Source organism: Dermacentor silvarum, chromosome 3 (assembly GCF_013339745.2).
Source record: "Dermacentor silvarum isolate Dsil-2018 chromosome 3, BIME_Dsil_1.4, whole genome shotgun sequence".
NCBI lineage: Eukaryota > Metazoa > Arthropoda > Arachnida > Ixodida > Ixodidae > Dermacentor > Dermacentor silvarum.
This window is the reverse complement of record NC_051156.1, coordinates 94,299,666-94,324,003: the sequence shown is the minus strand read 5'-3', so window position 1 is coordinate 94,324,003 and position 24,338 is coordinate 94,299,666. Positions and strand designations below refer to the sequence as shown.

Below are 24,338 nucleotides of genomic sequence, written 5' to 3'. Positions count from 1 at the left end.
CCGTAGCTGGGGACTCTGGTATAACTTTGATCATTTTTGTTAACAAGCACGCAATGCATAGTACATGGCGTTTTTGCATTTCACGCACATGAAAATGTGTCCGCCATGGCCTGGGTTCGAACTAGCACCCCCGGGCTTAGCAGGATGACGCCAAAGCCTACACGTCACCACGGCGGGTTCCCCAGCAATTCTCACTCGCCATCAAATCAGAATAATCGTTTGAGTAAAGCCACAGGTTAAGATAATCTAGAGTTGCTGTCGAAGCTGAAGAGTGGCAGAAATCACAGACACGCGACCGTGACTCGAAGCGCACTCTCTCTTCTGGTAATCATAGCCTGTTGCATTGAGCTTTTCGACGCAGAATCGTTGCTCCTCCTTTCCCAACGCTGATTTGATGAAGCAATTAACGGAGCAATGATGAAGCAAGCAAAGACCATCGAACATAATAGTCCTGTTTGTAGACGGTGTTCGCGCATTTGCCCTTATAGACACTGTAGCCGCCGTATCCGTTATGGACGCCAAACTTAGCCGTTTCCTCTGAAAAGTGACGACGCAACTTTCGGGGCTATCCCTTCGTACGGCTAGCGCCCAAAGTATTCACCCAACAGCAGTATGCACAGCTCGCGTCGTCATTCGGGACGCCATGTATGCCGTCGAATTCATCATAAATCTTGCATGCTTGTACGACATCATCCTGGGATGGGATTTTCTCTTCCGCCACCACGCCGTCATTCATTGCACACCCGCCGAAATAGAACTCTCGCCGTTCTCAGAGATGACGCCGGCGGACAGACCATCAATTTCGAACAAGATACTCATCACAGACGATACCCAAGTGCCTCCGAACGCTTCAGCGGCTGTGTCAGTGTACTGCGACGGTCTCTGCGACACAATTGCACTACTTTCGCCATCTGACCGCGTTCGCGCTAAGAAAGGATTGTTGGTGCCCTTTGCGACAGTGCAAATCACTCACGGTGACAGCGCTATTTTTGTTAGCAATCCATCCCCATATGCTGTCACATTGCTGCAAGGGGAATGTCTCGGCAGAAAGGAACCCCTCGAAGACGCACAAGTTGTCGACGCACCCGTTGGCACGCACTGGCCGAGCTACTGTACGCTCAGTGCTGTTTCGGATTCATCATCGGAAGATGTATTTGGCTCCTCCATCGATGAATACCTTACGCCGGTCCAGCGTTCACAGCTTCTGTGCCTGTTGGAATAATTTAGGCCTTGCAATGCAATCGACGGGCAGATGCGCACGGGAGGGAAGTGGAATCTTCTGAAACATTTGCTCGACGACTCGGGCAACAAATCAAACCAGAGAAGTGTCCTCGCTAAAGCGCTACACGAAGCCAAGAAGTCGTCTTCGGAAGCAGAAGTGCTGGAGACGCTAGCTAAGAAGTACATGCCACTCAAAACTGTGGCCGATGGGGCGCCATACCCAGTATACAAAGGGAAGCCGAACTCCGCGCTGGACGAGCCTTTCCAAGTCAGTGAAATCCGCCGCGCCCTACACGACCTCAATGGTAGGTCGGAACCCGGCCCTGATCACATTAACAACAAGGCTCTCAGAAACCTAGAGGACGAATCAGTCGAGTTTCTCACAAATGAGATAAATCGCATGTGGGAGGAGGGAATTATACCGGAACAATGGGAAGTGGCGAAGGTCATACTTATCCCAAAGCCCGGTAAACCGCCGAGCTTTGACAACCTCGGCCCCATCTCACTGACGTCATGTGTAGGGAAGGTGGCCGAACACGCCATTCATAACAGAATTGCCGAGTATATCGAGACCAACGACCTTTTCCCTCACAACATGATAGGTTTCTAGGTTTCAGGCCAGGCCTCTCCACCCAGGACGCCATGAAGCTTATCAAGATCCAAATCGTGGAACGCTGCAGTCGGGACACGAGAGCCATCCTTGGTTTGGACCTGGAGAAGGCCTTTGATAACATCCGTCACGAGTTCGTTCTCGACGCCATCTCCAAACTCGACCTGGGCTCGTCCTTCCATGCCTTCATCAAGTGTTTCTTAAGCAAACGAGGCGCCATCCTCAAGGCTGGAGATCTGGAATCAGAGAAAATGGAGCTGAGTGGAAGAGGCACCCCCCAGGGGTCAGTCATCTCACCGCTCCTCTTCAACATCGCAATGGTCGACCTCTCGAGATACCTAGGCAAGATCCAGGGCATCGGTCACACGATCTACGCGGACGAAATCACTGTCTGGTGCGCGGGAGGCAGTGACGGACAAGTTCAAGACGCTCTCCAGGAAGCTGTCGACACTACAGAGCGCTTTATAGCGGACACGGGACTCCGGTGCTCCCCAAAGAAATCGGAACTCCTTCTCTACAGCCCCACTAGAAAGGGCCGCAAGCCACAGAACTGGAAACCCCCCACCGAAATCGACATTAATCTCTACATCAAGTGCGGAGATTCGATTCCCAAAGTCGCGTCCATTATAATCTTGGGAATGACACTCGAAGGGGCGGGCACAAATAGCATCACCATTCACAAACTAGCAAAAAAGATGGATAGCGTCATCGGTCTAATCAAGCGGGTAGCTAACAGAAGGAGAGGCCTGAGTGAAGAGAATCTGATAAGGCTAGTCCACGCTTTCTTGTTATGCCATTTCACGTACGTAGCGGCCATGCACGTCTGGAAGAGGGCCGAGCGAGACAAACTAAATGCCATGATAAGGAGGGGGATCAAGAGCGCGCTAGGACTACCAAACTACACACGCACCGACCTACTTCTGCAGTTGGGCATTCATAATACACTGGAAGAAATTGCAGAAGCACAAGAAAGGGCACAGATTCTCAGACTTTCTGGCACCACGGCGGGCAGACGACTCCTAACAGAGATGGGCGTCCCCCCAGCTAAAGTCAAAGACTCCTACCAGGGCCTTCTGAAAGAGCAGAAAGACCACATCATCATATCCCCCGCCCCACGCAATATGCATCCCCAGCGCAACGTGGAAAGAAGGAAGGCCAGGGCCGTGGCGCTCCTACGCCGGGCGACAGAACTCCCTGGCGGCAGCTGCTTCGTTGACGCGGCCCAATATGGCAACAGCAAAAATTTCGCAGTAGTGTCCATCAACCACAAGGGTTCGACCGTTAACGCAGCTTCGGTACGAAGCACGTCGTCATGTGCGGCCGAGCAAGTGGCCATTGCCTTGGCCTTCCTGGACCGCCAACATGCCAACATCTTCAGCGACTCCAGGGCAGCCATCCGCGCCTTCAGCGTTGGCACCGTGTGCAAGGAAGCCTGTCGCAGCCTCGACGGCAAAAGCATCACCACCCACACTCTCACGTGATTCCCCGCTCACATGGGATCCATCATGGGAGGCCCCACAAACCTCAACGAGCTGGCCCACTCGAAGGCGCGAGGTCTCGCTTTCCGCGACCACGGAGAACTCCCCTGCTGGCCCGCAATGGTGGAGAACAGAGATCAACCGACAACATATAATTAAATTACGCAGCACTTTTATCTCGGCAGGAGAGACTTTCCCCTTCTTCACATGAAGTTAAATAGAGCGCAGGCATTGACCTTCAGATTATTGCAAACAGGCTCGTATCCCAGCACGGCTTTATTACACAAGCTTTATCCCGACACTTATACCAGTAGTTCTTGCAGGCATTGCAATGACTTCGCTAGCTTAGACCATATGCTCTGGCGTTGCCCCTCGTTACGAGGCACGGAAGAAATAAATGAGGACAAGTGGCTCTCCGCTATCAAGAGCCCCGATGCCGGGGCGCAACTATGGGCTGTCCAGAGGGCCCACGATGCGGCGGTCGGGCATGGCCTGACTGTCCCAACGTGGGAGCGGCCCGCTGCGCACTGAGTCGCGTACTTCAGGACGTTCATTAAAGTTTTACATCCACCCATCCATCTTTCGATGTCGCGCAAACTTCCCTGGGCCGCACGTCCACTGTCGCGCATGGCATCGACACTGGCTCCCAACCGCCACTGCGGCAACGTCCATATCGCGTATCTCCTACAGAGCGTCGCGTAATTAACGAGCAAGTCGACGACATGCTTCGACGGGTTGTTATTCAACCATCAAACAGTCCCTGGGCTTCTCCGGTCGTTCTTTTTGCGAAGAAGGACGGTTCCGTACGGTTCTGTGTGGACTCCTGACGGCTCAACAAGATAACCCGCAAGGGTTATCTTGCTGTTTTCGCTCCGGACTTCTCCACACATCTTCAACGCCTCCGGCTGTTTTGACGCGTTTGAGCAACGCCGGCCTACAGTTGAACCTAATCAAGTGCCGATTTGCAGCACGGCAGCTGACAATACTGGGCTACGTCGTGTCCAAGGATGGCATTCTCCCAGATCCAGCCAAGCTTCGGGCCGTAGCCGAGTTCCCCAGACCTACGTCCGTCAAAGAACTGCGCAGTTTCGATTCGAAACTTCGCCACTATTATGTCGCCAATGACGAAGCTCCTTGGCAGTAAGGGGCCCCTCGACTCGTGGTCGCCAGTGTGCGAGGACGTGTTCGCAAAGCTACGGCGTTTGTTGATGTCTCCGCCCATACTACGCCATTAGGACCCTACGGCCCCTACAGAGGTACACACGGACGCCAGCGGTGTTGGCCTTGGCGCTGTCCTTGCACAGCGCAAGCCTGGGTTCCCTGAATATGTCATGGCGTATGCAAGTCGTACGCTTACTAAAGCCGAGGCCAACTACACCGTCTCCGAAAAAGAATGCCTGGTGATCATCTGGGCCCTTACGAAGTTTCGCCCTTATTTTTATGGCCGCCCGTTCGATGTCGTTACTGACCACCATGCACTATGCTGGCTGTCGTCATTGAAGGACCCCTCAGGCCGTCTCGCCCGTTGGGCACTTCGTCTGCAGGACTACGACATCCGCGTGTTCTACCGCAGCGGACGCCAACATGCCGACGCCGACGCCCTCTCGCGCTCCCCCTTACCCGATGACAACGCCCGCTGCTCAGGAACTCAACTGGCCGTTTCTTCCATCGACCTTCACACCATCGCTACACAACAGCGCAAGGACCAATGAATTGTCTCGCTGTTAGACTTGCTCACTGATCCGTCGGCAGCACCACCAACTCGCGCATTGCGTCGTCAAGCCCACCATTTCGCCATTCGCGACTAGGTACTTCACCGACGCAATTACAGCGCCGATGGCCACCAGTGGTTACTGATAGTACCCCGCAGTCTCCGTTCTAAAATATGCGAATCGTTACACTGTGATCCGCAGTGTGCACACTCTGGGGTATACAAAACTTACCACCGAATTCGTCAACGGTACTTTTGGCGGGGAATGTACCGGTACGTGCAGAAATTTGTTCGCTCCTGCCTCGATTGTCAGCGCCGGAAATCTTCGCCGAACCTCTCGCCAGCAGGACTATAACCTTTACCTTGTCCTAACCGGCCGTTTGGGCGCGTTGATATCGATTTATACGGTTCCTTCCTCTGACGTCAGCTGGTAACCGCTGGGCCATCGTCGCTGTTGACCATCTCACGCGATACGCCGAAATTGCCGCCCTTCCAGCGGCTACAGCACGAGATGTTGCCTCCTTCCTGCTCCACCGATTCATCATCATTCATACTGCGTCACGGTCCACCCCATGAGCTACTCAGCGTTCGAGGCCGTGTCTTCTTGTCGGGAGTCGTCGAAGCCATTCTCAAAAGAGTGTCGCGTCGTTCACCGCAAAACTACTGCTTACCACCCACAGACAAACGGTCTCACAGAGAGATTTAACCACACGCTCGGCGACATGCTCTCAATGTACATCGCCGCCGACTACAGAAATTGGGATGCCCTTCTGCCCTTCGTCACCTACGCCTACAATACCGCCCCTCAGAGTACTACTGGCTTCTCACCGTTCTTCTTATTGTACGGCCGCCACCCGTCGCACACGATTGACGCGATCCTTCCATACAGGCCAGACACGTCTGAGTATACGCCTATATCTGCCACAGCCAGACATGCTGATGAGTGTCGCGACCTTGCCCGGACCTTTACTGCAAATGAACAATAGCGGCAGAAGAGCATCCGCGGTGACACCACCACTTTTGCGCCCACGTTTTTACCTGGGGCGCTCGTCTGGCTCTCATTCCCTACCACCGCAACTGGACTCTCTTCAAAACTACTGCCCAAATACGAAGGCCCCTACCGTGTCGTCAAACGCACGTCCCCAGTAAATGACCTTATCGAACCCGTTGAACCATCTTCGGACATGCGCCGTCGAGGGCGCGACATCGTCAATGTGGAGCGCATCAAGATATACCAAGACCCACTCATGGTGACAACCTGTTAAGTCGCCGGGCGGCTCCCTTTTCACACCCGGGGTAATTGTAGCGAAGCGTTGAAACCTGAAGTGGGTCGTCCACTCCAGTGCCTTGAAGTCGGTCGTCCGCTTCAGCGCCTTCTAGGGGGTCGTTTTCTTCGGCTCTCGAGCGCCGCTCGGGCTGAGCTGCACTTTTTGGACTGTCGCCCTTGCGCTGCTTTAAGTGCCGTCCAATAAACACCCGTATACAATTATTAACGCTTACACACCATCTTGCAGTAAAGATTGGGCTATCGCTAGAGCTACGTTTAAATGAATAATTTCATAGAATCGAACCCAGATATATCGAATCTGAAGGGGATCACAAAAAAGTTCGAGATACCCGTATAGGTAATTCGATGTTTAAAATAAAATTTGAAACAGAAATTTTCAAGAGGATTTTACAGCTATTCCATATACACAACGATTCGTTATATGTGGGTTCGATATATCCGGGTTCAACTGTAATCTATTGAAATGCAATAGATTGAAATGCAAATCTAATGAAACGCACTCTTTTTCACAGCTTGTAATCGCCATGAAAGAGGACCCTGTGACATGGCATCGGATTCCTGCAGATGCAACGCTTCTTGTGACTTCACGTTCATCCTAGTATTCTAGTAGATATGAGGCAAGCTAATGAAATAATTAATAACCTGTTATCTTTTAAGAGCAACATATTCCCCACTCCCAATGTTCGTAGGAGCCCTTCGTGCACAGACCTCCACTGTGACGAGTTTTGCCATGCCTTAACACACACCGCACCCACACATTAGAGCACTGCACGGGCCGATTTTGCACGGGCCGTTTTTACGTTCGGCTGCCCGCCCGAGCCCGATCAAAACCTTTATGGTGAGACCCGGGCCCGGCCCGGGCCCGGAAATAATCTACGTTACCCGCCCGGCCCGGCCCGCCACCCCTTTATCTTAGGCCCGAGCCCGGCCCGAGCCCGGCTCGAAACAGGCCCGAACCCGGCGCGAGACCCAAAAATACATGTTTTCAGAGTTGAGACGGCCGAGAAAACTCGCAGCACGTTACATGCACACCACCAGAAAGCCTGAGCCCGGCCCGGGCCCGCGTCAAAAAGCACACGCCGTGCCCGAGCCCGGCCCGAGCCCGTGAAAGAATGCTCTACCCGGCCCGGCCCCGCCCACGGGCCGGGCAGGGCCCGGGCTTTCGGGATAGCCCGAGGCCATGCAGTGCTCTACCACACAAATACAAATGTGGCGGTTGACTTTCTTTAGTGCATTTATTTCGAGTGCCTGATTAGCTTGCAATTGACAGCTGTAATTTATTTGAAGCATTATCTGCCTCACACCAGACAACTGGGGGCATGGTAGACAGATTCGTGTCGCGTCTTGTTGTGGGCCTATTCAACAAAATGTTACTTATCTGACAGGGATCATCATCACCATCATCATCAGCCTATATTTAGGCCCACTGCAGGACAAAGGACTCTCCCTGTGATCTCCAATTACCCCTGCCTTGCGCTAGCTCATTCCAACTTGCGCCTGCAAATTTCTTAACCTCATCACCCCATCTAGTTTTCTGCCGTCCTCGACTGCACTTCTCTTAGTATTCATTCTGTAACTCTAATGATCCACCGATTATCCATCCTATGCATTAAATGGCCTGCCCAGCTCCATTTTCCCGCTTATTGCCAACTAGAATATCGGCTATCCCCGTTTGTTCTCTGATCCACACCGCTCTCTTCATGTCTTCCTAACGTTAGGCAGGTGTGATCTGACAGAGATATTAAGCATAAAATTATTAGCTCCCGTTGTCGGCGACCTTCAAGTGACCTTGAGCCAAAAGCCAGAACCGTTATCCGGGCACTCGAACGAGATCATCAGCGCATCACGAGATCATCAGCGAGAACAAAACGAGATCATCCGGGCAAGCACTCAAAAGTTGGCCCTCAACCCTTTGTACAGGACCGCATTACAAACGCTAGGCACTTCCCAAACAAATTACCAAAAAATATTGCTTCCAATTTCTTCCTAATCGTTGCTCACTATATCACTGAAGCTGTAACTTCTAGTACGCTGAAGTTTTATCTGTAATTTCCAATTGCGACGTTCAAAAGGCAGATAGAGAGGTTGCCTGTGCTCTTTGAGCGCCAGCGGTCCATAAGTCGTGAGCGGTCTGCGACAAGAAGAAAAAGTAGCGCCAGACGCTGAGCGCGCTACACTGTAGGAAGAAGAAAAGCGGTTGAAGGCGGTGGCATCACAGGCAGCAAAAGATGCAATATGGTAGTCATTTAATGCCTACATATGCTCTCACATACGGGAGAGCCAGCATTTTTTTTTAACCAGCGTCCACCGGCACGACAGCCAAAAGCGTTACCGATTAGGTGACAGAAGCATACATTTTATTTCATATTGACTAGCGCTTTGATACGATTTACAAGTGCGTCGCGTTGCATAGAAACAATTTGCGTAGAAAAACGAGAGCAAGTGTTCAGGCACCCGTTTCCAATAGGCCACTAACCTAGGAATGGAAAGAGATACTGATTGTCAACTTTCCCACTGCCCTTCGAGCCCATTACTTAGCATACCAACAAGTTGTTCATAAATGTTAGCGCTCACCAGTTCACCTATCTCCCTCAGTGGCCGTTAGCGCTTTGAGACGCTGTGTGACATTGCACCACATTCGGCAACGCTCCACTTGCACACGCCCTTCACAAGAGGCACTTAGTGTTTGTAGGCGACGCTGTGTGATATTGTGCTACCGTCAGGATCGACGCAGGTCAGAGCCGAACTTGATGTAACGTTGCTTCATCCGAATGGAAACAATCGTCAATTAATCGTCATGGCATTGTCGTCACCGTGAAGTCATAATCGTCTTCGCGTCATCACGTTACCGTTCTGTTCATACACGCGCTCGCATCACATGCACAAAGTGATCTTCACGCGGACATCTTGTTGCATAGTTTAACATCTCGCGGCAATTCGTACGATGCTAGATACAGGTACATGGAAAACGTTTGGCATAACTTTTACTGGCACATTGCTCTAGATCTGCTTATTATTTAGGTATTAGTGTATCTGTGTTAGTGATAATAAAACTATTCATTAAAAAGGTTGGCGTTAAGCAATATTAACTTACCTTACAAGGTCAGCCATCTGCCTCTGTCTGCAGAATTATTTTAGGTTGCGGATTGTTTGGTGACCTCCATAAGCATGGAAACATGCACGGAGTCACAGCAGATGTCTGCAACAAGTTAAAGCACGTCAATCAGTAACACACGATAGTCAATGGCAGCCTGAAATATTGAGTACTGGTTCCTCTTCGCCCTCCCCACCAAAATGCAGTGCAAGTGTTTTCAGTGCCTCTGGTCTTCAAATGGGAGTGTGCACCTGTTGCGATGCTTTCGGGCGGCTGCAACGCTGCTCCTGTAGTGAACGACACGGTCGTACCATGCAGAAGACATCGGGTTTATTCACGCTCGTGAACATAAAGAAAAATCAAGGGGAGAGGGAAGGCGTGATAGACATTAAGACAAGATTGCGCACGTGCGCACTGGGATAAAAAAAGCTTGGTCGTCAAGTTCAGGGGTTACAGCAGCCCCAAAATTTTGAAAAACACTGCTTGTGGTTTAGACCAGAAATTGGCCGCGGCGGCCGCATTTCGATGGAGGCGAAATGCAAAAACGCCCGTGTGCTTGCGTTGTAGTGCACGTTTATGAACCCCAGGTGGTCAAAATTAATCCGGAGCCCTCCACTACGGCGTGCCTCATAATCAGAACTGGTTTCGGCACGTAAAACCCAGGAAAGAAGAAGAGAAAGAAGAAGACCGGAAATTGGCGGCGCATATTTTGGCTGAAATTGCAGTTAGCGCGTTTTGTTTATTGCTTTCGACAGACATTGTCCGTGCTCGGTTTTCCAAAAGCTAGCAGCTAGGCATAACATTTTCCAAACCATTAGCCGTAGTGCTACAGCCATGCTATAGTCCGGGAACCCATGTCAACCAGATACGCTCAAAGTTCAGAAATGTACTCACTATTGACAGAGGAAGCAAGCGCTCGCAATACAACTCGCCTGTGGCCCAGGCTTTGGATTTCGGCAGTGCTGAAAGAATGTGTTAATTAAACTAAATTTGTGTTTCGATAATTTCACAGCTCATCAAAAGTACACTTCCCTTGAAGTGTTCATTGCTCACTTCACTGAAATGCATAATTGTGGTGTGTGTAAAGGAGCAATGACACAAAGGACAATTTTGCGTAAAACAACACACACAAAAAAACGATCATGATAATGGAAGGATTGGCCGTGCACTATTTAGAGGGCCCATTTCGAAAAGAAACTATCGGCTTTGGCTTGAATGTCTAGGGCGACGAATGTGATAAGGCAGCGTTGTGGTTGTATAATTTACAACCGTTGGGCAAACAAATAGACCTTGCCGAGGTTCACATATTCAGTCACAAATTGGCTTTACCTTCGGAAGCGTTTCAGTTTTCTGATTGTCGATTGTCTGTGTTTCGGTCTCAAAACGCACGCAACATGACTACGGGAAAGTATTATGGACCACGTTTGAAGACAAGGCGTTCTTTGCAGACTTCATATGGGTCTCGGGCATCTGAGATCTGGGTACCTTGTGACCATTTCCAGAAAAGAAACGGCCCTTTGGCGCCTCTAGATCGTCGTGCAAGTTGTAAAAGGTACTCAAATGTAGGTATAAACGAGACAGCACGCGACAATTAATCCCAGATTAGGTAAAATTACCGTACATGGGTAATTATCGCCCATATACTCAAACAGTGGGCACGCTTCACTATATTCTTAACTATCTCCGCGATGCTGGAATGCTAATCGAATATCCGTCAGATGGGTTCTGGCGTAACGTTTTTACACCGAAGCTGTATAATACTCGGATTCCGGGATTTCTTCGTCTCCGTCGACGGAACAATCAACAGAAAACCATTCCGCGAATTGAAGCGCGAAGTGCTGATCTCCATTGGAATTACGCATGCAAGACATAGCCCAGTTTGTATTCGTGCTAATTATGAAAATCACAAACTAAGTGTCAAAGCCACATGATAGATGGTAAGGCGCGTTCGAACAATGCGAAGCACGTAGCGTTCGCCGCATGCGTTTCCCGGTAAAAATTACGGTTGGATAAGCTGCAGTTGCCGGGAAGTGGCAACTGTATCATACGAAGCAAAGAGTGACGTCACTACACTTTCATATGTAAAAGAAGAACCCGCCTAGCAATTGATTCAGTCTGTGTTGTGATAGCGCTGTGGAAAGGCCCCGCATAGTCAGGGCTCCCGAAGAGCAGCGTGAACAGGATGAGCGGCGTCGGGTACAACAACGTCTATATGCAGAACGGAGCCTATCGTGTCTCTCCTTTCCGTACCTAACGATGGTTGTTTTGTGGAGTACGTTAACAATTTCATACACAGAAGCGTCATGCTGTGGCTGGGATGGACGCAGCGCTTCCTGCCGAAAGCAAGACACGCACAGTTAGGACGCCTTTCACACTGCATCTTTTAGGATAAAGTTAAGTTAACCAACGTTACGTCTTTTATTTACACAGAGTGCATCTAAAAGTCTTGCTGCCAATCATATCATGTAGCGCATTGCTCAATAGTTCAAGGCTACGTTACATTGGTCTATCGCATCAGGTGATACCACATCTTCACTGGCCAACCACCTTCACAGCGTGAATTAGAGCCGAATTGTTTTTACCAACTGAGGCTCCTTCGATACGCGGTGAAGTATCAGTATAGATGCTACCGTGACTCTAATGCAGTGACCGGGGCTGACCTAGAAACCTGGTCCTTTATGAGCCGAAGCGAAATGAGGAACCATTTTCGCAATGAAATGACCCCAGGATAGATTATCGTACTGTGCTTGAAAATAAGAAATTGACCTGGTCTTGTCGCTGTTGTGCTCCTACTAAGCACCATATTCGAGACTCTAGGTAGTACTGCATTCAGAGGAGACATATCTGAGCTTACCAACGGTTGCAAAGAAGACTGTTGCTAGATGCCTAAAAGCCACCATAGCTGGTACAGCATACGTTGTCAGCAAAGCGCTAGTGGCAGCTCTTGTCCTGGCTTCCTCTTGATCAAGTACGTTGCGGAGTACTCTTCTATTATATGTAATCCCAATCGAATATTTTCTTGTTGGCCTTGCGCTCGATCTATTGTTTGGCTTTTCAGAAAGTCTTTTCTTAGAATTGCTTCCCCGTCAGAGTAAGAAAATGCTAGGAAAGGGAAGAGAAACTGCTTTGATAGAGAAATGATGATGAGATAAGCAAAATTTATGGTATAGTTTGAAGGCAGAGAGAGAAAAAAACTTCTTTCAGGGCTCATATGTTAGGCGAGCAAGGTTTACTTGCAAGCTACTGCAGATGACTACGCCAAAAGGGAAAAAAACAATAGAAAGCTGAAAGTAAAACTTAAGCAAATGTGATAGAACACGTCCGCAGTAAAAAATATAAAGAAAGACTCTTAAGCCCCAAGAAAATGTCTAGGCTAAAGAGCTTTGATGACACGCACCCATTCATACGACTTACCAAGTCCAGCCGCACTGCGTACGAAAGTTTTCAGGAACAATGCTCGAGGTTTGCATTCACCTCAATGGCATCGCGTACTGCTCAATGACTGTTAACAGTCATTGGGACAATTGTTCCTTTGTACAATGCGCGAATTCCTCAACCTAGTTGCAGTTAGAGTTATTGGTGAAATGCTAAAATCTGTAATTTTACGGCACCCATCAGATGGAACAATAAGGAAAAACTTCTTTGACGAGGTACGCTAGGACAGGACATTATACAATGGTTTGGCTTGAATGGAGATTTGTTGTCTGTCTATAAGCTGCAAGTGCGCGGTTCGTCGCGATCGCGGTGGCTCCCTACAACGTGGCGTCATTAATCTCGGAGGTCATGGTGTTGGCTAATACTCTGGTTCAGGCGCCGCTTCCTGGCTTCTTTGTGGACTAGGAGCTTAAATTTTCTCTTGTTGCGGGCAGTGCAGCTTTCTCATGAACTAGGGGAGGCTGGCTGGGAAAAAAATAACGAGGCGCAGTGTTTCTTACGGGGTTGCTCTTTGCAATTTCCAGGTTGACTTTAATTAACCGTTGAACTAATCAAGTGTTTTCTAAAGCTACCTTTATAGTAAACCATTAAAACCATGTTGTAAACTAGGCCAGTAACAATAAAACAAAACGCCAAACGGCTGTGAAGTTTACCGGTCGAGCGCTTGTACCAGCATAAGCAATGGAGCTGATGCGCCTGCTCAATCTTTGAAAATAGTTCTTTTCACGCAGGTCTCACCGTTTGACCGTAATATTGCAGAGATAGCCCAGTTCTTAGCTAATAATTGCTTAACAAGGCTACCAAGACGGGGGTAACTAGTTATCGCTGGGAGAGGCATTACTCCTGCAGTGGAGATGAGAGTAGTGAGTATGATTAGCATTGACACGTCTAAGGAAACCGATATAAGTATACACCGTTTTCAGAAGGATATCAAAGATATCCGACACTGTACAAACAAAATTAAAAAAAAAAGATTTTAATCGTTAGATTGACGTGAAAGATGTAATAAGGTTGGGTTTGCGTATCTGTATCGCAGGGCCTGCCCATATCCACCTGAGATCCCTTGTACACTATATGCCACATTACCTTCAATTCTGTTCGTAATATTTCTTGAACGATAACACAACGTAAACACCTCGAATATGACGCCGGATGCATGAGGAACGACATGAAATTGGCTCATTTCTATTCTGGTCATAGGTATATTGGAACGTATTTAACCTAGGACGTTTCAGCATATAGAATCCTGAAAAAATCTGTCTTGATTGGTGCAGTGACGTACAGTGGGAGGCGACGATCCGTGCGCCTTAGCACGCTCTGCCGCATGCGCTATGAAAGTATGGTGAGATTCGTATATCTGAGTGTGCTATGGTTTCTAAACTACCTATTCAAAATATTGCACTTGTGTCTGCAGTACCAAACGCGAAATAAATACATAGTAGTCTGGCTTGTTCGTTGAAAGTACGCTGGGCATGAATTCGCTCCGTGAATTGTTTAAAGACAATGAACGGTGTCCGGCCGACAAAGTCGACGTTCTCCTGGATGTAACGTCGAGGGTGCTGAATAGCTGCGGCACACGAAAGTACGCAGAAATATGTGTTTGCGGGTATGCAGAATGGCTTTGAAATTGTCTCTAAAATACTAGCAGCTGGACAATGTCATAGATTGGTCGCAACAAGACTTTTTATAATGTTTTTTTTTCCTTTGTCACCGGGAATTCTGGAGCAGATGAAGGAAGTCTGCAGTTGCACAGTTTTCTTATTAAGGCGAAGCTTTCACTGCGTGTACCTCCAATGTTTGGCGACAATCGGTCAGTGTGGCGGTCAGTACCTCGCGGGATATATTTGTGTGTATATGTATTAGCACAAGATTTCGGTACCACAGAATGCTGACAAAAAGAATACTTCGCATAGATTCTAATTGCATGTTCCATGCAATAAAAATGTATTAAGACATAAAAACTGTAACATAATGCCGCCTCATAGGTATCTCGGAAGCACACGGTCACTTGAATGGACTGGCGCTTGATAACGAACGGATTACTTAAGGTTTATAATATTCATTGCGCTATATTGCTGAAAACTGCCTGAGGCCATCAGATGGTTCTGTTTATATAGCACATAATTTAGAGCCCCAAGTTAGTACCAGTGAGCAGCGTTTTTAAAGCACAATTATCTTACATAGGTTACTGCATTCGGCAACAATAAAGTTGGCATCGCAGACACGGCAGCCGCATTTCGATGGCCGCAAAATGCAGAAAACACCCGTGTACTTAGATTCAGGTGCATGTTAAAGAAGCCCAGGTAGCCCAACTTAATCCGGAGTCCCTCACTACGGCGTGCCTCATATTCAGATCGTTGTTTTGGCACATAAAGCCCCATAATATGATTTTTGAAGTAAGGATATGTGTGGAGCATAAATGTAAACATTGCATGATACATTGCATTGCATTGGAATAAAATGACAATTGTACGCATCGCTTTAGTCATATAGCCTTCACTTAACCAACCACTTCGCGAATGCTTTGCTTCTTATACAAGGTGTTTCACGTAACTCGAGCCGAAATTTCAAAATGTGCAAATGCCACCTATCTGGACAGATCCAAGGTAAAGTTGCTTGACTCGCTTGGAGATACTCAGATAATTTTTTTGCATTCCACCTAATGACATATTTGTCTTAATTATTTACCAACTTATAAAATATTATAAATAGTTGAAAATTGTGAATGAGAAAATTGTAGAGAAACAGGACAAGGATTTCCAGGTAATCTTCAGCCAACGCTTTCGGAAATACCATTGATGGTTGTGTTATGAAAGAACTGACAGCTTCTAAATACTTAGGAGTGTGCATTACTGCAAGATCTTTTGGCAGTAGCACTTTATCTTTGTGGATATTAGTGCCAACCAAATGCTCCTTAGTTTTCAATGGCACCTTCTTCTCCTAAACTCCGGCGCTGTCAAGCCTTTATTTGCACTAAACCAGAATATCGATCTGCTGTGCAGGAACCATTCATTCAAGGTCTCACTAGTCACACTGAACGTGTACACAATCGCAGCGATCGTTTCATCTTCTCTGACTACTCCTGTCGTTCCGGCGTTTCATCTTTGAAAACAGCTTTACGGCTCCCGTCGCTTTTTCTTTTACAAGAAAAATTTACCGAACCCTTTCACTCTTTCATTCATCAAGCTTGTATTGACTGGAAATACTTTCCTTCTCCTTTGTTTGTAATACAGCTGTGAAGACCTTAAAAATGCGCTTGAACAGGATGCGCTTGCCGTGATTATACTGATCGTAGCACATAACGTTTGAACTATCTTCTGTAGTGCCTTATGGGGCGCTGCACTGATTAAAATTTGTGCCATAGGGAGCTTATCCTGGCCTCGGAAAATAATCGCCTGCTATCTTGCGTGCAGTTTCTTTTTACCGGCGAGCTCCTGATATTTTTCATAGAGTTGTTTTTATGATACGTTCAGGTCGCGAACGACGTGCGTCCATCAGCTCGAAATGGCATTCCGGCCTGGAAGTTATGTGGCACGCCGCGCTAAAGAAAGCAACTGATAGACTGTTGTCTTAGGAAATGATAAGCCTAAAATGGCGTCAAACGTTTTTTTGAACGTAGGCGTTGCGCAGGGCTAAACCTTGAAGGCTTGCCTTCAACATACCATAAAATTCGGCTGTTTGCGTTAAACACAAATAACGTTTGGTCTGTTTGGTCTTTAATTTGGCAAGGCATATTTGTAAGTATTTATTTTCCTATTCTCATTTTCATTCATCGTGACACCTCTTGCTAACCTTCGCTGCTGTGCATTTGCACTTTCCCGTCTTTGAATTGTCAAAATCGACTTTTTTTTACTGCTTGTTTTTTGTCGGTACTATGGAAATCTTATTTAGAAGCCTTGTTTGCTTGTTATGAGATTTTTTTTCTTTCCTTGGTGCCCGGTACTTGCCGCTGCCTTTTCTTTTTTTTAGATGAACTTAAGGTTCAAGAACCGCTGGCGACCGCCTGTGAAGTAGTACCCGACATCGCTTTATAAAGATCATAACTGGTTTCTCCGATCCAACACTTTCCTCTCGCTTGCGCATCTCTCACCACACTTTTTTTCTACCCGATTCGGCTTCTGGATTCCGCAGGAGATGGAGCAATCTAAATATTGCCGAGGCAAGCAGCTGTCGTCGGGACGAAGACAAGTTCCCATGTCGGAAGCTTGCATCTGAAAAAGCCATCCATTGTTCGTCCACTGATGATGAATTAGTCTTCACCCTGTCGTGACCCCTTTGTTTTGCTCATATTTCAGCTCATTGTTTCAGTTGGGGTCCTTGAGATGATGGCTTTAAAATACGATACGATACATTGAAGAAGCGTCTCGATATTGCTACATTTCTGGCCTTCATGCATGAATACGCACTTTGAGGACGCATGTAGTCGGGTGTGTTTTTGTGTACTGACACGTGGTTCATCGATGACTTAATGAAAAATTGCCACTGTAAAAGCACGTAATATTGTCACGGGAGAAAAAAAAACTAGAGAAAAAACACGAAGGTTCAGGATCACCGACGAAGTCAGCAGTTAATATACATTTGGTAACCCATGTAAGTTACTTCAGGACGATACCTAACCAGCCGCTACAAGACGGTTCCCGATCCGACGAGTTCGCGTCAAACATTTCAGTAAACACATGGTATATGCTACGTGTCTTTGGGAAAGATGCTGGTTTATGTATTTCAGATGGAGAACTAGCAGCCCAATTCTGCCGTACTGTTAATAGCGGTACTTTAGTAACGAATAATTAACATACGATGAAGTCAGTACACCGTTAACAACTTGTACAGCGTTCTGAAATGTTCATGCTTATCACCAAATGTCTGGAAGTACACCTTGAGCAGGACTATGTGAGCGATATCCAGTGGTTCAGTAGCTGATGTCTTATCAATACCGCCTCAGAATATGGCAACGAAACTGGAATCACGTCAAGCTGGGCGCGTTACGGGGCAATGTAACTCTAAATAAGGTTTTCAGGATGAACGCGTCAAGTAAATCTTCTGTTACTCTTGCCCAGCCGCAAGCGACACACATTTCTGGTAGCAATGCGCGTCTCGCAAAAAAAACAAAAAAAAAAAAACAAATGCAGCCGTTTATGTTATACAGAAGTAGTTTAATGTTATACAGAAGTAGTTTTACATTTAATGTGAAACGATGCTGTTATGGCATGTTGGACGTATCAATGCAACAAATTTTGCGGGTTTATAGCCATTAAGATTGCTTTATAATAAGCGATGGGTAATAATTCTGGAGTAAGATATGCTGTTTTCTGAAGTAACTGCAATAATTCTAATCTACAAAGTAGTAGTGGTAGTAGTAGTAATCATTTTAGCAGAAATAAGTGCAAATGTGCCATACACGCACGCATACACAAATGCATTATGTGCAGTCGTACGCACATGTACGCACGTACCACGTGTGCTACGTAACATGTGCCGAAATTTAACGTAGCTGGACGTAGCTACGTAAACGTAGCGTAGCGTAAACGTAGCTGGACGTACAGAGCAAAGATAAAGTTGCCGTCGGTTGGAGCTGTTCAGATGATTTGCATAATAAGGTACTGATAATTATTCATCTTCAGAAACATTAAATTCAAACAAGGTTCTCAATGAGAAAATTGTAGACCGTCCTTATAAATTCCCCATCCAGCTTTCTGTTGCTCAATCCATGTTACGCAGAAGTTCTTTGCAAGCCTGAAAGAAATCCCGCGACACACGCGGGGCGTTTTCTTGAAAATAACTCTTGCAAACATAGTTACCACGAGCGAAAGGTCCGTTTGGCTTGGTTTAGCAAAGACTATGCACACAGTTTTTCATTAATGCGCGCTTCCACGCTTGGTAAGCTTCTCTATAACGTGCTTATCTGGCCTCCTTTTGCTCCGGTGTTTCTGCAGCCAACTTCGCCTTTGCTTGAGATTTCGCTGCCTTCCGTCTAGCTATAACTGCTGAATGACTATATTCAGCCTGTCGCTTGCGCTTAAGCGCACGCACGGACGGCCCAGCTGGCGCTCCATCCAAGGCGAGACTCAGCGACCAAGCGCCGGCGAAGCAGCCGTTAAACACTCGCCCAGTCACGTGGTACCGCAGCGGCGAGGCTCCGAGCGAGCGCAGCTGCTACGCCCTTCCGCAGCGGATCACGTGGCGTGACGTCACGCATGCCACACTTGCGCTCTGGCGGCTCGCGCTCCGGCGGCTCAAGGTCATTGCGACGCGATGAATGACCTTGCGAGACATGGCGTGACCTTGCGAGACATGGCCCACCAGCATTACCGTCTCCCCCCTTTAGAAGAACCGTACCTATTTATACTGTGCCGAGGAGAGCATATGTCGCCTTGAAAAAGACAAGTCCACTTGTCGAAACGTTGGCTCCTGCTCTCACATTGTATTCGTGTAGCGCATCATCCTCATTATCTGTATTTTAAAACCTTCTATGACTGTCCGCAATTTGGCCATGGTTCCTGGGAATATTTGGTAACATCGAAATTGTTATTACGGCTTTCTGATTTTATCGCCTACAGTACACAAATTTTAAGCCTGGTACCGTTTAGGAGTATTTTATTATAGCAATTCCAAGCGATCTGCAATATTGTTTCAGATTTTATGGATCCATGTCCCACCACTCTTCTAGATAGATCACCTTACACTATTTTTCATCACAGGACACAGCTCAGTAACACGTATATCCCTTTCAGATGCTGTATACACAATTGTGTAGACCAAGATAGTGCATCAAGAGTGAAAGCACTGATGAAAGTAATGGTATTTAAATAGTGTCGCATATATCTTGAAACACTTATGATTGGAATTGTGCTGAAATTTTGGATAACATGTGCAAAATATTTTAGAAAAATTAGTGGGAAGGTTGACGGTTGGGTGTTTTTGCTTGGTGTCTGTATTTTGTTGAAATGTACTGGGTTCACTTCTTTCATTGTTTTTCACAGTTTCATGCACCAGGCATAATGTTCAAGTGGTTGGATAAGTGCTTTTCAAGCTTTCAATACACGAACTAGTTGATGTTCGCATATTTGATGTTCCTGTAGTGAGTTTTCGTGTGGAGTCCACATTCTGTAAACTTGACAAAACTCACTACAGAATTGAGAATTCTTAATCTTTTCTACATCTGCACGCTTTCTATGATTCTGAAGATGCCAGAAATGTGGTAAAATAAATTTTTCTATCAACAGGATAAAGTCGCGTCTGAAAGGAATATAAAGCGCTTGAAAAGACGAGGACGAAGAAGGAGAAGACAACGCGGGAGGAAACGTTAACAAATGGTTTATTTGAAACGAGCGTTAGCATGCATACAGTAAAGACGCCATCTGCTGCAGAAAATGCCATGTACATAAATATCGCCATCATCTTATTCTATTTTCTTTACACACGTGTATTTGCACACACGTATACTAGCACACACTAGGACATCTTGGACAATGATAATTCATTTTGTGACCAGCAGAACGATAGAGTTCTTACACAGCCACTGCCGTAACTGGCAATGTTAGCTGTTTCTATTAATAATCTTGTTAGTTCGTCTGCGTGTGTCAAAAAAATAAATTAGCCTAGCTTGCACTGGAGGAGCAATGCTAAAGAGACAGCGGAGCTGATGGGCACCTAGCCAGTCCTGGCTTTTGGGCCAGGCTAAGCACCACCAAGTCATCCAAAGCATTTTCCGGAATTTATTGATTATTAGCTATTGATTGGCTATTAATTGGTTATCGCAAGGTATAGGCCACGTATTTGGGCTAAGCTAAGCAGTACCAGAGTGGTGGCGTGGAGCAGAGGTAGAACACCCGGCTTCTATTCTGAAGGCCGTAAGCTCGAATCCTCCAGTCCACAACATTTTCAGGCATGAACTGGCACCTGACACCGTAGCTAAGCCCTCCCAAGTAACAAAGGACCTAATAAAGAAACGACAAAACATGAAAGTGGCAAACTCGAGAGATGAGATAGAATTCGCAGAACTGTCAAAACTGATCCACAAGAACAAATTAAGGGATATTCGAAATTATAAGGTGGAAAAGATTGAGGAAGCAGTAAAATATTGCTACACGCGTGTGGTATTTGATTGTTTGACTGAGGTGCGCGGGCGCCATCCCTCGAGACAAGAAGAGGAAGAACGAGCTGGGCTCGCGCTGTGAACCTAACTGGTCAGCGCTGCAACCGCTGTTGTAAATACAACCTGTAAATAGTTGCCCGTCTTACTGACTCGTTCTTCGTGTAACATCGTGGTGGAGGTGGAACGTTCCCCGTCCTCGCCGCGGAGCTCCGAAGCGGCCGCACCGTCGTCTTCTCAGCCATGGCTTCCGATGGAAACACCCCGTCGCCACCTACACCTGTGGCGCCTACCACAACGTACGTTACGGTTCCTAGTCTCCGTGATCCTGGGACATTCTCCACCCAAATTGGCGTTGACGTCGACGACTGGCTCAGCATATCTGAGCGTGTTAGCCGAAGCCACCACTGGGACCCTACCATCATGCTTGCCAATGTGATATATTATCTGGACAAGACACCGCTTGTCTGGTTTCGCACCCATGAGGTTGAGCTATCCAGCTGGGACACTTTCAAAGAGAGGCTTCGCGACCTCTTTGGCAACCCGTCAGGTCGCCAACATGCTGCGCGAAAGGAGCTTGCTACCCGTGTCCAGTCGTCGACAGAATCGTATGTCGCCTACATACAGGAACTGCTCACGCTTTGCCGGAAAGTCGACGAGCACATGACCGAGATTGACAAAGTGGGCCATATCCTAAAAGGCATCGCGGACGACGTCTTCAATTTGCTCGTCTATAACGACGTCTCTACTGTCGACGCCATCGTCAAAGAATGCCGCCACTTCGAGGTAGCCAACAGCCGCCGCGTCGTCCCAAAGTTTTCCCGACTCCCAAACACCCCTGCCACGTCCTCTTGCTCCGCTCTTCCTGCCACACGACCTTTTCAAGAGAACGTCACTCGTGTCGTTCGCCGTGAGATTAAAGCGGCGAGTCCGGCCCCCCTTTCATCCACGACCCCTCGACGGTACCTTTGACCCAGCGGCCCCTACTATTTCCGTCATACAAGCAGTTGTGCGGCAAGAAATTGCAAACCTTGGCATCCCTACCGCCTGCTCTGTCTCCCGACCTGATTCGGAATCCATTCCCATGGCCACATCCTTCAACGACCAGTATTTCGCTCCCCGACCACGCAATCCTGCTGAATGGCGTACCCCCGACGACAAACCGATCTGCTTCCGCTGCCACCGAGTTGGTCACGTATCCCGCCACTGCCGCAGCACCTGGATGCCGCCGTACCGGCGCTCATTCCTTGCTCCTCGCCCATACGCCGACGCTCGCCGTTACTCACCTCGCCGTCCGTACTCTACTTCTGATGCCCCTGACAGCCGCTCCTCCGGGCGATCGCCGTCGCCTCAACGCCGTCGCTCCACGTCACCCCCACCTCGCCGCTTTTCCTCGCCAAACCACCGGACGGAAAACTAGGCCATGCAGCTCTTGGAGATAGTGCTGCATCCCGTCCGTCCTGTACAAATCCTCCGCTGACGCTCCTCACGAACGCGAACCTAATTGACGTAGATGTGGATGGTGTTCCATTCAAGGCATTGGTTGATACTGGAGCCCAAGTGTCCATAATGAGCGCTAATCTTTGTCATCGCCTCAAAAAAGTTCTTACGCCTGCCATCACTCGGGCCGTACGCATCGCCAATGGCGCCACTGTGGCCGTCAGTGGTATGTGCACTGCGCGCGTAGGAATTGCTGGCCGCCACGTTCCAGTCCTGTTCACCGCGCTGACCAGTTGCCCTCACGACCTCATCTTCGTGCTCGACTTTCTGACGACGCATGCTGCCCTCATCGACTGTTCCACCGGTACGCTGTGCCTCGAACTTCCTCTTGTTTCCGACGTTCGCCCCGAACAACCGAACACCCTCTGCACTACAGCGTTTGTTCAGTTACCTCCAAAAGCTCTAACCTTCGTCGAATTGGCCTTAAAGGCGACCGTGCCTGATGGCGACTATGTCGTTGCACCTATTCGTGACGTCCTCCTGGCGCGCGACGTCTCTGTGCCACACTCCGTCGTTACCCTTGCCGCTAATCAGATGTGTCTCCCCGTCATCAATTTTGGCTTGACGAAGCAAGTGTTACCTGAAGGCATAGTGGTGGCCACGCTCCGGTCTGCGACAGACGACCACGTCACTGCTTTTGCAGCCGACGCGTCTCCAGATCCTCCTGATTACCCACAGGATGCCTTGAACCTCGACGGCCCATTACGTCCCATGGTCGCTCCGGTCGCCCTGACCAAGCAGCCGCCCTATATCGCCTTTTGTTCTATCGCGACATATTTGACACTGAAAATCGCCCACTTGGTCAGACGTCCCTTGTTCAGCATCGGATAAACACTGGTGATGCTGTTCCCATTCACCGCCGACCGTATCGTGTGTCCACGGTAGAGCGGCAAGTTATTCAGCAGGAAGTAAACAAGATGCTCACCAAAGGCATTGTTGAGCCCTCGTCGAGTCCTTGGGCGTCGCCGGTCGTGCTCGTCAAAAAGAAAGATGGCACGTGGCGTTTCTGCGTTGATAACCGCCACCTAAACCGAATCACTAAGAAGGACGTTTACCCTTTACCACGAATTGACGACGCTCTTGATCGTGACGACGCTCGAACGCCACGTGGTTCGGAATTATTTCTCTCTAACGAACAACGACGCCGACACCGGATTTAACGCTGTCGCGTTGATGAAACCGTGGTCCTGTAAACAAACTGTCCGCACCCCCACGTGCTATAAGATACCGCTAGTCACACATGGAACCCTTTCCTACATTATTACTATGGTCTCTATCAGTCAGGCAGCGGCTTATCTGTCCGACATGCTGCTTACAACAGGAAATAAGTATTTGGTGGACAACAACTTCCCTGGAATTCAGCCATCGTGTTGCAAGCTATTATCGGGCGTGTTATTGTATTATGTAGTGGCTTGTTGATATTATAAATTGAAAAGTATTCAACTTGCATGGGCAGCAAACATACATTAGCGTTTGCGCGTCCCGCCAGCTTTTTCATGTTATGCGAGATTTCGTGCAATTATGCTTTACCTTTCTGATTCTCAAGACCTCTCGCAATGTTCATATGCTCACCCGAAAGATACTTCAGGTTTAAACCTTTTACAGAGCAGCTCATAAGCGTCCGTTTCTGCGGTGAGCTTCGGTGTCGTACCTCGTAACCGAGCGAACGAGCACATCGAAAGATGTGAGCGAACGCGAAGCACAGTGGGGAAATAAGCAGCGAGAGGTAAGAGGCGCAAGGCGGAAAGCGGAGGAGGATATGGCGAAAGCGTGAGAAATAAAGCATAGTGCCGTGCACGAGGGGCTTTGCGTCGACGTTGGCTACGACATGACACCAGAGTAGCGCGTCGTGTGTATGGAAACAACGCGCTGCATGAGCGGAGGTTGTATGCGGCGGCTGCTGTGAATC

The 24,338-nt window shown here is 48.2% G+C and overlaps 1 long non-coding RNA gene across 1 annotated transcript in view; it reads right to left on the bottom strand.

Moving 5' to 3' along the window:
* The window catches only part of LOC119443918 (uncharacterized), a 41,474-nt gene extending 29,093 nt beyond the window's left edge, over positions 1-12,381 (bottom strand). Inside the window, exons 1-3 of the long non-coding RNA XR_005190359.2 lie at positions 12,257-12,381; positions 10,297-10,364; positions 9,403-9,507 (exon numbers count right to left, since the gene is read on the bottom strand). This is a non-coding gene — a long non-coding RNA (uncharacterized LOC119443918). The remainder of the gene's footprint in view (positions 1-9,402; positions 9,508-10,296; positions 10,365-12,256) is intronic.
* Between the last annotated feature and the right edge of the window lie 11,957 nt (positions 12,382-24,338).